This window comes from Nicotiana sylvestris, chromosome 1 (assembly GCF_000393655.2).
Source record: "Nicotiana sylvestris chromosome 1, ASM39365v2, whole genome shotgun sequence".
In the NCBI taxonomy this organism is placed as follows: Eukaryota; Viridiplantae; Streptophyta; class Magnoliopsida; order Solanales; family Solanaceae; genus Nicotiana; species Nicotiana sylvestris.
The window spans coordinates 165,691,780-165,708,440 of NC_091057.1; positions in this window are offsets into that span (position 1 = coordinate 165,691,780).

Below are 16,661 nucleotides of genomic sequence, written 5' to 3' on the forward strand. Positions count from 1 at the left end.
CCTACTTCTCGATATGGTGGATTTCGATGTCATTCTGGGGATGGATTGGTTATCACCTTATCATTCTACTTGGACTGTCATGCCAAGACTGTGAGCTTAGCATTGCTGGGGTTGCCTCATTTAGAGTGGAGATGGACTCCTGGTCATTCTACCGATAGGGTTATCTCATATATGAAGGCTCGACGTATGGTTGATAAGGGATATTTGGCCTATTTGGCGTATGTTCGTGATTCTAGTGTTGAGGTCCCTTCTATGGATTCTGTGCCCGTTGTTCATGAGTTTCCAGAGGTATTTCCTGTAGACCTATCGGGGATGCCACCCGACAGGGATATTGACTTTTCCATCGATTTGGCTCCGGGCACTCAGCCTATTTCTATTCCGCCATATCGCATAGCCCCGCCAAAGTTGAAAGAATTGAAAGAACAGTTGCATGACTTACTAGATAAAGGCTTTATTAGACCTAGTGTCTCGCCTTGGGGTGCGCCGGTGTTGTTTGTTAAGAAGAAGGATGGATCGATGAGGATGTGCATAGATTATCGGCAGTTGAACAAAGTCACCATCAAGAACAAATATCCATTGCCGAGGATTGATGATTTATTTGACCAGTTTAGGGTGCCAAAGTAATTATTGAAGATTGATTTGAGCTCTGGCTACCATCAATTGAGGATTAGGGCATCCGATGTCCCTAAGACATCTGTTCGCACTCGGTACGGGCATTATGAGTTCTTAGTGATGTCATTAGGTTGACAAATGCCCCAGCAAACTTCATGGATTTGATGAATCGAGTGTTCAAGCCTTACTTGGATTCCTTCATGATTGTATTCATTGATGATATTTTAATCTATTCATGCAGCTGGGAGGAGCATGAGCAACATCTTCGAGTCGTTCTCCAGACTCTGAGGGACAATCAGTTATATACTAAGTTTTTGAAATGCGAGTTTTGGTTGAGTTTAGTGGCATTCTTGGGTCATGTTGTATCAGCAGAGGGTATTAAGGTGGATCCTAAGAAGATTGCGGTAGTTAAGGACTAGCCTAGACCCACATCAGCTACAAAGAACCGGAGTTTCTTGGGTTTGGCGGGCTATTACCGTCGGTTTATGGAGGGGTTTTCATTTATTGCAGCCCCAATGACCAGGTTAACCCAGAAGGGTGCCAAGTTTAGGTGATCGGACGAGTATGAGGCGACCTTTCAGAATCTCAAGATAGCTTTGACTATGGCGCTGGTATTGGTATTGCCTACAGGTTCATGGCTATATACAGTATATTGTGAGGTATCTCATATTGGATTTGGTGCGTTGTTGATGTATAATGGCATGGTTATTGCATATGTTTCGCGGCAGTTGAAAATACACGAGAAGAATTATCAGTTCATGATTTGGAGTTAGCAGCCATTGTTCACGCGCTGAAGATTTGGAGGCATTATTTATATGGAATGTCGTGTGAGGTGTTCACGGATTACAAGAGTTTACAATACTTTTTCAAACAGAAGGAGATAATTTGAGGCAGAGAAGGTGGTTAGAGCTATTGAAAGACTATGATATCACCATCTTGTATCATCCGGGGAAGGCCAATGTAGTGGCCGATGCTTTGAGCAGGAAGTCAACCACTATGGGCAGCCTTGCGTATATTCCGATTGGTGAGAGGCCGCTTGCTTTGGATGTTCAGGATTTAGCCAATCAGTTCGTGAGGTTGGATGATTCTGAGCCCAGCCGTGTGCTAGCTTGCACATTTGCTCATTTTTTATTATTTGAGCGTATCCGAGATCGGCAGTATGATGATCCTCATTTGCTTGTCCGTAGGGACACGGTGCGGCACGGGGGTGACAAGCAGGTTACAGTTGGAGATGATGCAGTTTTGAGGATACATGGTCATATTTGTGTGCCTAATGTGGATGGACTTTGTGAGCTGATTCTAGAGGAGGCCCGTAGTTCCCGATATTATATTTATCCGGGCACCACTAAGATGTATCAGGATTTGCGGCAATATTATTGGTGGAGGGGGATGAAGAAGGATATTGTTGTATATGTAGCTCGGTGTTTGAATTGTCAGCAGGTAAAGTACGAGCATCAGAGATCTGGTGGGTTATTTCAAAAGATTGAGATTCCTGAGTGGAAGTGGGAGCGTATCACTATGGATTTTGTTGTTGGACTCCCACAGACTTAGAGGAAGTTCGATGCAGTATGGGTTATTATGGATAAGCTGATAAAGTCAGCGCATTTTATTCCTGTGGCTGTTTCCTATTTTTCTGAGCGGTTGACAGAGATTTATATCCGGGAGATCGTTCGCCTTCATAGTGTACCCGTGTCTATCATTTCTGATCGAGGTACACAGTTTACCTCACATTTCTGGAGGGTAGTACAGCGTGAGTTAGGTACGCGGGTCGAGTTGAGTATATCATTTCATCCTCAAATGCACGGACAGTCCAAACGCACTATTTAGATTTTGGAGGATATGCTCCTAGCATGTGTTATTGACTTTGAAGGTTCTTGGGATCAGTTCTTTCCATTAGCAGAGTTTACCTACAACAACAGTAATCAGTCAAACATTCATATGGCTCCCTATGAGGCATTATATGGTAGGCAATGTCGGTCGCTGGTTGGGTGGTTTGAGCTGGGAGAGGCTCGGTTGTTGGGTACAGACTTCGTACAGGATGCCTTGGATAAGGTTAATATTATTCAAGATAGGCTTCGTACAACTTAGTCCAGGCAGAAGAGCTATGCCGACCGCAAGGTTTGTGATGTGGCATTCATGGTTGGAGAGCGAGTGTTGCTCCGAGTGTCGCCCATGAAGGGCGTGATGAGATTTGGGAAGAAGGGAAAGCTAAGCCCTAGATTCATCGGTCCTTTTGAGATTCTTGATATAATGGAGAGGTGGCTTATAGACTTGCGTTGCCACCGAGCTTATCAGTTGTGCATCCGGTGTTTCATGTGTCCATGATTTGAAAGTATCACGACGATCCATCCCACGTGTTAAACTTCAGCATTGTCCAGTTGTACAAGGACTTGACCTATGAGGAGGAGCCGGTAGCTATTCTAGGCCGGCAGGTTCGTTATTTGAGATCGATGAGTTATCCTTCTGTTCGTATTCAGTGGAAAGGTCAGCCTGCAGAGGTAGGTACCTGGGAATCCGAGTCCGATATGCGGAGCCGATATCCCTATCTTTTCCCCGACTCAGGTACTTTTCTATGTCCGTTCGAGGATCAACGATTGTTTTAGAGGTGGAGAATGTGATGACCCAAAAGGTCATTACTTATTTTAAAAGTCAAATCTGTGTTTCGAGGCCTTAAAAACCTCCTCTTGTCTTACCTCGATTTGTGTGCACAGTCCGGGCGTATATTCGGAAAACCGTTATGTGTAAAATTGAGAAAAATGCTAATTTATCTTTTAAAATTTAATTTAAATTGACTTCGGTCAATATTTTGGGTAAATAGATCTGGACCCATGATTCGACGGTCCCGGAGGGTCCGTAGAAAAATATGGGACTTGAGTGTATGTCCGGAATTGAATTTCGAGGTCCCTAGCCCGAGAAATGAATTTTTGAAAGAAATTGTTTATCTAAAAATATAAAAGTTTTTGAAAATTTAAAGATGTTTGAATTTGATGGTATCGGGCCCGTATTTTAGTTCCGGAGTCCGGTACAGGTTAATATGGTATTTAAGTTGTGCCTGTAAAATTTGATAAAAAACGGAATTCATATGACGTGAATCGGACCCTCGGTTGTGAAATGGAAACTTTAAGAGTTATTGAGATTTTCCTTTGATTTTGATGCTAAACTCGTTGTTCTAGGTGTTATTTTGGCGATTTGATTGCACGAGCAAGACCGTATGATGTTTTTAGGTTTGTGTGCATCTTTGGTTTGGAGCCCCGAGGGCTCGGGTGAGTTTCAGATAGGTTTCGGGATGTTTTGGACTTAAGGAATTCTGCTATTTTGCTGCTTCTGGTATACTGATATTTTGTTCCTCGCGTTCGCAATACAGCTCTTGCAAACGGAAGCACAATTTGGGCTGGGGAGGGATTTCTTCTATGCGAAAGCGAGGCCTTGGTCGTGAATGCAGAGCTCTGCGGGGGTCGCTCTTCGTGAACACGACTGGCCACACGCGAATGCGTAGTGCAATGGAGGTGGTTGGGGGAATCTTTGAGTTGTTCTTCGCGAACACGATCCTAGACCCGCGAACGCGATGGTCAGGGGGGACAGACCATCGCGAATGCGAGTAACTCATCGCGAACGCGTAGGCCCTTCAGGCCATAAGCTTCGCGAACGCGAAGAAGGTTTGTGCAGCGATTTAAAAAAAGAGGCAGAACGAGATTAGACCCAAAATTTCATATCTCCTTCTCTAGAATAAGACCTTAGGCGATTTTTGAAGAGAAGTTTCAACCCCAAATCATAGGTATGTTTTCTTAAACCCATTTCTTTTATTTTCCATCAACACCCATTAGATTTCTAGGCCTAAATCTTGTTCTTTAAGGGTAGAAATTAGGGATTTTTGGAGAATTGAGGATTTTACAAATTTGGGGATTTAGACCTCGATTTGGGATCGGATTCCGAAACTAATTATATATTTAGGCTCGTGGATGAATGGGTGAATGGGTTTTGGTTTGAATCTCGAGTTTTGACTAAGCGGGCCCGAGGTCGGATTTTGACCTTTTTTGGAAGGATGTTGGGGAATCTATAATTTTTCATTTGAATTGGTTTCTTGAGCTTCAATTAATATTAATAAGTTAATACTGGCTAGATACAATTAAATTGGAAGTGGAATCAAAAGGGAAAGCGGTATTTAAGGGTTGAATTTGGCCGTGGAATCCGAGGTAAGTGTTTGGTCTAATCTTAGCTTGAGGGAATATGTGTTGTATCTTAATTACTATGTGTTAGTGTCGAGTACGACGTATAGGTGAGGTGACGAGTATCTATACGTTGGTGTCAAGCATGCCCGTGAGTCTTATATTAAGATTGTTATGATTTTATTATGTCTTGGTCATGCTTAGATTGATGGTTAGCACTGTGGAACAAAACTTATGATAAATTCTTGGTAATTGACCATTGTTGAGTATTGGTTAAAGTTGGGGATTATTTTGTAAAGTAACTGTTGAACTAGGTTGGTTATAGCTGATTCCCTTGCCGAGATGATATTGTTTTCTATTGTTGACTCCCTTGCCGGGATGATATTGTTTTCTATTGTTGACTCCCTTGCCGGGACGATATTGTTTCTACTGATGTTTCTATTGTTGGTTACCTTGCCGAGATGTTATCATTGTATTTGTTTGGGCGAGGAGGAGGGTAAAGCACGAAGGGTGATGGCGTGCATATTTGTTACATCCCGCAGTATTACATTATGGTGATGTTACGATTTGTAGTATTAAGTTACGATGATTTTGCACCTTGTAGTATTTTACGTGGAATTTGTCGTAAGGTAATTGACATCAGTCCAAGTAAAAGAATTTTTTGGAGATTATAAGGATTATGCTATTTCACAAGTGATGAGTAAATTCGTGAAGGTGAAAGGGGAAGCAAGTCAAAGAAAATGAATTTCGTTAAAGTTTGATATTTTGGGATAAAATACGGCCCGAGCTAAAATACCCGATATTTATGAACTAGTACCATACAAGGTACCACATGGCCATGATAGTAAGGTGTATAAGATATGTGAAAAGTGAGTAGTATTTTAAGTAAGTGAAAATAATTCTCAATTATGTGGGTAATTGGTTAATTATTGGGTAATGAGACATTATCTAGTTAATTAATAACTAGTAGTGAATTAATTTAAAACTTTGGATAAGGATCCAAAGCATGAATGTGGCAACCACCTGTTTAATATTTGTGACTCATATGTCACTAGGCTATGTGGCAAAACTTAACACTAGGTGTCATTTCCATATTAACAAAGGAAAGACACTAACCAAGGACTTTAATAAAGACCAAAGCAAAGTTTTCTTTGTGCAATTCAACTTTGCCAATTAAGAAAGCTTAAATTAGTTACCTACAAATGCAACTGACGCATAACTTCAATCAAACATATTATTTTGATCAAATTTAAAGTAAAGCTTCATCAGTTAATTCAGAAAATGTGATTTTGCCACAAAAAAAATTATACGAGACTATGTAATGTTATAGCAACAGGATTTTGCAATTTTAAGGGAGTACGGTGCAATCTTTCTCAAGAAAATTATATGGATTTTTTTCCAGCTTCAATCCGCCGTTACGTGTTTCCGCAAAAGAGAATCGGTTCAGGTATGTTAAGGCTATCCCTTCTTTCTTTTGGCACGATCCATACGATACGAACGGAACGTGCAAATGTACAAATTCCATGAACGACTCTATTCATAGAAGTATTAGAGATATCTATATTCTTAAATTTCCATGTGTCATAATATTTTATCATTTGTTCATGGGTCTCAGAAAAATACGAAAGTTGAAAAGAGTTTACTTTATGAGATTACTCAAAGGCAAAATGGTCTTATAAAGCTTCGAAAGATTTTATTAATGTACTTTTCATGCACTGCATTCATGTGCATTGACTCATGACCTGATGGCGTTATATACGCATATATATGTATATGGGATATGGGAAAAGGTTACGACATTATATACGCACCACCACCTGATCAGCTGGCATATGATGATGATGTTGCCCACATCGGCTGAAATATGATTCAAACGGCGTTATATACGCGTATATATGTATGTATATATATGTATATAGGATATATATATATATATATATATATAGGATATGGAAAAGGTTATGGCGTTATATATGCACCACCGCCTAATCAGCTGGTATATGATGATGATATTGCCCACAGTGGCTGAAATATGATTCAAACGGCGTTATATACGCGTATATATGTATGTATATATATGTATATGGGATATGAGAAAGGTTATGGCGTTATATACACACCACCACCTGATCAGCTGGTATATGATGATGATTTTGCCCACAGTGGCCGATATGATATGATGGGATGTCATTAGAGGCTGATGATGTTATGAAACATGTACCTATGCATGACATGACATTCATACGCATATGCATGATGCTAAAAGTAATTTGTGATTTACAAAGTTATTCAGACTTACAGGTTGTGTCATGTACTCTATATTTCTTCCATGTCACTTATGTACTTTTTTATGTGCCTTACATACTCGGTATATTATTCGTACTGACGTCCCTTTTGCCTGGGGATGCTGCGTTTCATGCCCGCAGGTCTCGATAGACAGGTCGAGAGTCCTCCAAGTAGGTTATCAGCTCAGCGGAAGATGTTGGTGCGCTCCATTTTCTTTGGAGTTGCTCGTTTGGTTAGTATAATTTAGACGTGTATTGTTTAGTACGACGGGACTCTGTCCTGACCTTTATGACATTTATGTACTCTTAGAGGCTTGTAGACATATATCGTGTATATAAAAGATTGTACGGCTTAGTCGGCCTATGTTTCGAGATTATAAAGGATCATGTTTGCCTATTAGGCCCGTATGTCTTGTGTATATAATGATGTAATAAGAAAGATACGTTACGTTGGTACTCGGTTGAGTAAGGTATCGGGAACCCATCACGGCCCATCGGTTTGGGTTGTGACAAAAGTGGTATTAGAGCAGTTCTGTCCTAGGTAGTCTACAAGCCGTGTCTAGTATAGTCTTGTTTATGGGTGTATCGTACACCACACTTATAAGTAGGAGGCTACCGGACATTTAAGACTGTCACTCTTTCTTCTTACTCTAGATCGTGTGGTAGAGCTCACTTATAAGAATTCAAGTCCCGAGCTTCTATTTTTATTCGTAATAAGACGATACCTACGTTCAGAAAGTTGATCGATAAGAGATATAGCTGTGAAAGTGTTGAATTAGAGGAACTCGACTTTGTATCATGCTTATGATAAGTAAATATGAGGTCTTTAGTAGATCATGTGAGTACTGAAAGGTGTAAGCCTCTTGATAAGAAGCTTTAAGGCAAGAATACATATCCACCTTTATGGTGAAAGAAAATGAGAGATTAAGAAGATAAATACAAGTTTCAACAAGCAAAAGAAGCAAGATGATGAAGGGTACGAGGCGCCCAGTTAATAAAGGTTAACAACGTTTATAATTGAGGCAGAGGAACATAAGCTTTTTAAGTTATATTCAGCAGTAACAGAGGTATGTACAATTGGTCGTACCCATCATAGTTATGCCTTACGGGGGCTAACGGGTATAGTTTAAGAAAAGGATGAAACATCAGGACCTGGCTGGGGTTAGAGTAAACCAAGATGGTGAATGGATTGTCTGTGTTAGTTGATATTTTCGAAGGATATTGCAAGTGTGCTAGTAGATCTCCTCGTGAGACACCTAGATGGTGCACCCTAAAATATTAAAGCTAGATATGAGCACTGGAAGCCTTGAAGGAATAAATATTTCTTTAGTATGGCTCCCGCCCCAAGTAAAGAAAGAATGTTAGGCAATTGAAAGAGCCAGTGAATGGGGCAAAGGGAAGCTAAAAGCAAAAGAATGTCGTATTGAAGTTTTCACAATAAAGGGGATATACAGAAATATTAGCAGAGTGATGAGAAGAGAGATAAGGAAGCATTATGAATAAGGTGTGATACATGGATGAAAATGGTATAGTGTTACAGAACCTATAGTCAAATGAAGGAAGAGACAAAAGGTGATGGGCCTCAAGACAACGAAAGAGTGTAGGCCATAAGGTTATATCCTCATTTCGAGAAATAAGTTCGTGACTCCAACGCAACTACCAGAGGGGAGATTTAATCCCAGAGTAACAGAAATCAGTATGGATTGGTAAACAAGATAAACTAAATATGAATTAGGGACTGAATGATTGGAAAGTACTCGACATCATGGGAATTTCATATTTTGTTCCGGCAATAATAGGATGGACAATAGAAGAAGATTCATGAGAAATTCAGAGAATGGTCATTCAGGAAGACGCTTCCCTAAAGCAAGCAATGTTAGTAAAGTTAAGCTTAAGGGACTGTATGTACCAGTTACATTAAGTGTCACCCTCGCGAGTAAGAGAATTTGTCATCCTTGGTACATAAGGATTACTGCAGGGTGAGTAAGGGCCATCGATGATGTGAAAGGATGCCAAAGATGAAGAGTTAAAATATCTATAGATAGGTCATCGTAGCTCACTTTTTAGTACTCCCCAAAAGGGGGGAATATGGAATGATAAAGGAAGAATGCGAAAAAATAAAAAGGGTTGAGAGTGAAATTGTCCGAAGCCTACGTATATGTTATGATTCCAGAACATTATGCAGATACAACGTCAAGGAGAGGAACTAAAGGTTCCTGCCTAAAATGTTAGTAGTAGAAAAGGAGCCGGTACAAGCGATAAGTTAAAACAAAGAAAATAACCCAAGAAATATTATGTAGAAAATAGGAATGAGAATGGGCCGACGAGTAGTTAGTAATTGATTCAGGAAGAGCCTAGTCATGGCTAGACAAGAGGCTATAGACAAATCAGCAAATCATGTAAGATAAATATAGTAAACCCCAACATGGAGAATTCAGCCTCGCAATAATATCATTATAATACTTGAGATATATTCAAATAGGAGTCAGGGTAATTGAAGGTACCGTATGAGTGTTGCGGGGATAAAAGAAAGTGCCACTGGGAAGGCAATCAAAATATCAATTCAAAAGCAATCCTATAAGCACAAGGGCACGGAGGTAAGAAACTACAAATAGTTATAAGCAAGGAAGGACATCAAAAGGTCTGTAATAAGCTCACAACTTTACGAGGGTCAAGGGTTCTCCCTAAGTACTACAACGAAAGGCTAGCTGAGGAAATAAGGAAGAAGGCTTCAACTTAAGCACAATGACCTAAAGAGGAAATGATCGTGTAACAATAGTCTCACAACAACATTATAAGTACTCCAAAGGAAAGTGGCACTTACCGTGACTAATGAACGGGAAGCAAAATTAAAAGTAATATTCGAGATTATATGAGTTGCATGAAAACTCTGGCATGTGTGGGCACTAGGTTAAGCTATGTATGGACGCAACAAGGGGGCAGAAAGACCAAGAAAAGTAATAGCTTACGTTGAAAGAAATCTAAGATGGAACGAAAGAATTATTTGATCAATGATCCAGAGTTAGTATGTTATGGATACACTCAAGATTTTGGAGCATTATCCAGGCAACATATTTGTTGACAATCATACAACCATAGAAGACTCCAGTATAAGTTAAAAGATAGAATTGAGCGCAAGGCATAGACGAAAGATTGAATTGTTAGAAGAATGTGTCATGGATATTCCATAATGTCCATGAAAGGCTAAGGTAATAACTGATACCATGAGCCACAGATCAGAAGATAACTTAAGCCTACGTAAAGGCTGATCAGAAGGAAGAGGAAACTAAAGAATTACATCACCCAAGTAAATCAAGAGTCTGATTATTGGACCTACAAAAAAATTATAGAAGTTGTGCTTGAGAACGTGACAAAATCACTCTTAATATCAGATGTTTTAGAGAAATAACACAACAACCATAATCTATAATGGCTCTACAAGGAAGCCAGTTAGAAGAAGTATTAGCCTCATAAGAAGTCAGTACGAAGCTCCTACCGGATTGTGTATGTACCAGAGGTGCGAGTATTATAATAGAACCTAAAGTTATGAACGTGAATTACACCTAGGTAGAAGGGAGGTCAGGAAAGAGATAGAAGATACGATGCAAGATTTTAAGGTAAGTAAGGTAAAGGTGAATAACGTACGAGATACTCAAAGATAGAAGATCGTAAATAGTCCATACTTCGGATAGAAGGCTATAAGCAAAGGGATCCAATAACTGGGAATGATAGCAGCATCGTCGGCGGCATGTCTTCCAGCCTATGGTTTCTAAGTACTGAGAGATCTAGTTAAGAGAATAGAGAAAAGTTAGCGACGATGTGATGTCTCACTTGACATTCCAGAATAACATAAGGAAATGCAAGCAAGTTGAAGGAAAGTTTATAAATGGATATGTATAGGTCGCAAGCTAAAGTATGGTAGAGCGACAAAGTTTTAAGGAAACATGAGTAAGGATGAGAAAAGGCAAGTGAAAAGGTGACGAGAATGGATAAGTCTTTAGGATTAAGCCCATGAAAACAAGAAGAGCAAACAATTTCTCTATGTTATACAAAACTCACTATAGCCTTAATGAACTCAAAGGAGTCTAAGATTAATAGCATTTAGAAGGAATGAAATGCTGACCTGGTAATAAAATGAGGGTATAATTGTGACAGATAAAGGATGACGTTTAGGCCTTCGTTTGAACAATGATTTGAAAAAAAAGAGAAGAAAAAAGAAGAAGAGAGAAGAAAAGGATAAAAGATTTCGCTTGCGGCATGAAATTAGGATACCCCCATAAGGTGAATCACATTGAGACACTATGAAGTACGATTATGGGTGTCACACCTCCTTTTTCCTACCCCCGGAAGGGGTACAAGAGAGTTTTTTCCAATTTAAGTGACAATCGAAATGAGATTATTTATTTATTAAAATTCAGAGTCGCCACTTGGGATAATTTATGGTGTCCCAAGTCACTGGTTCAACTCCTGAATCGAGGAAAAGATCGACTCTGTATTACAGTCCGCGAATAGAGAAATCCGGGTAAGGAATTTTGTTAACCCGGGAGAATGTGTTAGGCATTCCCGAGTTTCGTGGTTCTAGCACGGTCGCTCAACTGTTATTATTGGCTTAATATCTGATTGTAAAACGTGTTTTAGCCTATGGTTCAACTTTAACTTAAAAACAACTTTTATTTATTTTGAAGAAGATTTAACGTCGTCTAAATCATGTCTTTGGACCACGCCACATGAAATGCACCCGCAATCCAAAACATATTTTATTCAACGTTATTAAGATTTGGATTTGGGTCACATGAAATGCACACCCCAGTTTAAGGAAGTTAATTATTAAAATAACACGCCTAAAGTAACAACGCGTTCTTAACTTTGTGAGGGCCATGGAAAATTCAACTAAATGGCGCGCCTCAAATTTTAAGGATTAATTAAATGAGGGCCATGCATTTGAGATTTTGTTTGGCACGGCACACCTCGATTTATTCTAACCAAAAGGTTTTTAAGCTAACTCATGAGGGCCATAGACTATGTCTTGCCTAATATAGTGCACCTCCAATCTTCTTTTAAACGTCCAATTAATTAATTAAAGGAGGCTTGTGGAACTTCTAATTATTTAATTAAAATCTCGATCCTACTAATTAACTAGCGGGCATAAAATTTAAAAAGGCCAATCAACTCGAAACCAAATTGTATCGGCGAATTGCCGCGAATCGAATCCATTCCAATTACCTTCCAGCTTGGGCCCAAGTGAGCCCATGTCTTAATGAGGGAGAGACGTTCAAATACTCAACATGACATTGAATCAGAGATTGAGCGTCTGTTATTTGGGGCCAACTTCAGGCCCATGTTTTCAGAACCAACAATTGTGTTAACTCAATTAAAAGCAAATTGGTCAAAAGCTATAGGTACATGCAAGGGAGACAACCTCTGAATTTGGTCGTTTTAAGCTCAAAGTGACCAAGCACACAATTCCGAAGTTTAAAGGACTCCTAAACCAAACAATTATTTAGCCATCATGTTTACCCAGATTCGAGTTTACTCAGCCCTATGTTCAGAACATGCAATTGACAAAAGAGATCCAATGAAATTATTCATTTAACAAATGCGAAGTTAAACATTAACCTAAAACCTAACATGATTATAAGACATAACATGCAATTCTGAATATTATTCCACTAGTGCTTGGCATTTTTGATGACTTATAAAGGAAACCTATACTAAACAACGTGGATTACAACAGAGAATAAGAAAAACATTTAAAATCCAGACAATCTAATCAAATAGTCTGCTGTAATAGCCTATGAAGTCCTTTTATACAAAACTCTTAACTTAGATTCATGCGAACCACTAATAACTAGAGCACGCGACTCGCCTAACATTGCAAACAAACTTAAAACTGAAACAGAAATGAGCAAACTACAATGAGAACCAAACTAACTATGAAATTTGAAGGTTTTCAGAAATGTAAAAACAGACATTTAATAAAACTGATGCTCTCTATATTTCAAAATTCAAGCAAACAAACTTGTGCTTCTCCATTTCACACGTCAAGGAGATGAATAATACCTAGAAATAAAGGGAACAAAGGAGTAAGGATTCAGTAGAAGAAAAGCAGCAGAAACCAGCCTTAAACCCAACAATAGGACAGTAGAGACCATAACAGAATCCAAACCGGACTCTAAATACTCGGAATTCAATCCATTTTAGACCAAAATGCCAGACCGTGAATTTTCAGTGATTTGAACTAGAGTATTAGGACCAGAAGAACCAAAATCCGTGCGGAATTCTCAGTAGTTTTCTAGAAAATGCAAGGGATTCCAGGTTATTTCAGAATTTCTTAAAGAAAGGCAGTCATTTCTGTTTTTTTTTGGATAATTTTCATCTCTCTTAAAATCTGACTTGAATAGCAAGTCTTGTTGCCTTTATAGGCAAGGCATTAGGGCAGCCTTAAAGAATTCAAATTTGCACTTCTATCCTTTTTATGTTCTCATTTTTGCTCAGAAAACCCTAGTCTAAATATCAAATTTTCACATTATCCCCAATACCAAACTTCCTAGAAGTTTTGTTACAAATGATTCCCTTAACTATAATTCCTATTTTACCCCTTAAGTACCATTTTAGTACCCCTGAAACAAAAACGGGTCATGGGTCAACTTTGACCCAATGGTTCAAACCCAAATGAATGAATTGGAATCGAACCCCAGGCCCAAACCAAAAGGGTCAGAAATCCAATTAGCCAAATTGACGATAAGCAGAAAAGAGAAACAATTGAGTGACTTCAAAAACCAAAATCTAAGCTAACAAGTGATTTTTCTCTTAAGCTAAAATACTAAACTGAGATTAAGACTAAATTACCTAATTTAACAATAATCTATCTTAAGCTAATCATCAACAAGTTGTCGCAACCTAAAATAAAATCAAGATAAACAGAGAATAATAATCAAGAATTTGAAAAGAACACTGAAGAAATAAAACGGAAATAAATACACAACCGCAAAAAAACTGTCCTAAGGGAATAACTAAATTTGAAACTAATTTCAGTTAGGGCATGCTCAAACAAACGGAGGAAGAAGAATAAGAAGCGAGGTATAAAAGCGAACAAAAGGGCGAAAAGAGGAAAGAAAAAAAACTTACTGACTTAGACTCGAAATTACCAAATACATTCTGATTTAACCTAAAAATGATGTAAATCGCCTATTCTTCGTTAAGAAAACGCGAATAACACCATTCCGGGATAAACCAGACCTTGAATACTCAGAAGAACTGGAGGGACGGCCTTGCATGTATTAGATCTGGTTTTAGGCTTTTAGGGCTCGAATCTTTGACTTAAGATTCGAGATGCTCTAGCAAGATTCGAGGGAAACGAATCGGGGATTTGGAACGAGGGGGTCGTGGTGGTTCTGTGGTGTCAATTTGGGGTGGTTTGGGAGCACCGCCGCCGGCCTGAGACGGTGGGGGAAATAAGGGCGGAAGATTAGGGTTACCTTTGATCTCTGAAACAGAGGAGTGAGAGAGGCGATGAGAGAGGGGGGTAGGCTCATTTAGGACAGTTATATACCGGGGAAGGGGGAATCAGTTCCGGTCCATTGGATCTTGTTGATCTAATGGTTGAGATGGGGAGGGGTCAAACGACGTCGTTTGGTTAAGTGCAGAAATCGGACCGGGTTGGGGTATGGGTTTGGGCTGGACTGAACAGAAATTTCATTTGGGCTGGGGGAAATTAAATGGTTCTAGCCCAATTCAGACTCTCCTCTTTGTTTTCCCTTCTCTTTTAATTTCAAAATTATTTTAATTCCTTTGTCTTTTAAAAACAAAAATAAAAATAAAATCTAACTTAAATCCTAACCCAAATCATCCTGCCAAATTAAATTAATTGACTAAAATAATGCTTACCACAACTAATTAATCACCCAATTAAAAAGAAAGACGCAAAATTCGACACTAAATGCAAAAAATGAGTTATTTTTTTGTGATTTTTCTATTTTTGTAACACGACTAAATTACTAATTAATTAAAATGTAAAATTAAATCCCAAATATAAATGCAATGTATTTTTGTATTTTTCATGAATTAAATGAAATAAACTTGCCCAGATAAATGCCGATAGTCGACAAGAAATGCCACAAAATTGTAGATAATGGGAGAAATTTATTTTTCTTGAATCTATAGGAGTAATTCATATAGGGCAAAAATCACGCGCTCACAGCTGCCCCTCTTTGCTCGGAAACACGAAGAGTTTTCGTGCAAAGATAAAGTGAGCGGATACGAGCGATTTTTACCCGTTTGAATACTCCGTGGGAAGTATTTTTTGAAAGATTTGTCCGCACCCTGCTTCCGAGGTTGCCTACATATCCTTGGCTATAAAGGAATTAGGTCAGTGTAGTTCGGGAGGTTTCGGTAGCTGGGACTACTATGAAGCTGTGATTTTATTTTTGTTGTTGTTGCTGCTACTGCTTACTGAACCCCTTATTACACCATGACAAAACAAAAGACGCTAGACTAAACTATGATCTATGAATTACAAGAAATCCTATCTAATCTTCAAACTTGATCTTGCAGCTCTTGTTGCAATGTTGATTTGTTGCCGGCTTGAATTGTAATCTGAGATGTTTTCTCTTTCTTCAGGTGGACGCCTGATTGCTGAACTTGAACTGTATTCCCATGCTGTCCAGGTGGGCTCCTGACTGCTGAACTTGAATTGTATTCCCGTGCTCTCCAGATGGGCGCCTGACTGCTGAACTTGAATTGTATTCCCGTGCTCTCCAGGTGGGCGCCTGACTGCTGAACTTGAATTGTATTCCCGTGCTCTCCAGGTGGGCACCTGATTTCAACAAAAATAGACAAAACAAAGAAAATTTTCTGTCCCAGTTTGGTAGCTGGGCACATATGTGAGTGTTACACTGAATCATATTACCAAATATTACTAAGAATTTGAAAGCTAGATCCCGTTATTCAGGAGGGTCCTGACAGCTCCTAGTTACACGACAATTTTAAATCTAAATTATATCTCCTAAAGGTATTACTTTCGCTACATCTTATTATCTAAGCCGATCTTAAAACTTCACCCTATTATCCAGGAGGGTCCTGACAACTCTTAATTAAACGACAATTTTAAATCTAAGTTATATCTTCTGAAGGTAAGAAAGTGTTAAAGCTACATCCCATTATCCAGGAGGGTCCTGAAAATCAAAAATCAAGTCTTATCTTAAGAGTGACAACGTTTACGGCTGAATTATACTACCCTACAGCAGAATTTACGCTAAATCTTGTTATCCAACGGAAATCTTAAAGCTAAGTCCCATTATTCAGGAGGGTCCTAACAACTCCTAATTGAATCCTATCTCAAACTTGCAAACTTTGAAACCAACTTATATTCTTTTGTGGTGCATTTATGCTAGATTATTCTACTCATGATTGTTTTGAATTTTAAACTAGGTCCCATTTTCTAGGAGGGTCCTGAGAATCTACAGTCAAACCTGTCTGGTGCTTGCCTTTCCTTATGGTAGGTTTATACGAAACACTCAAAATTTCCCGCCCCTGTTTCAATCAAAGAAAAATCTTGTCAGTTTAAAATGTGGTGGTTAGTTTGTGGCATTCTTGTTGA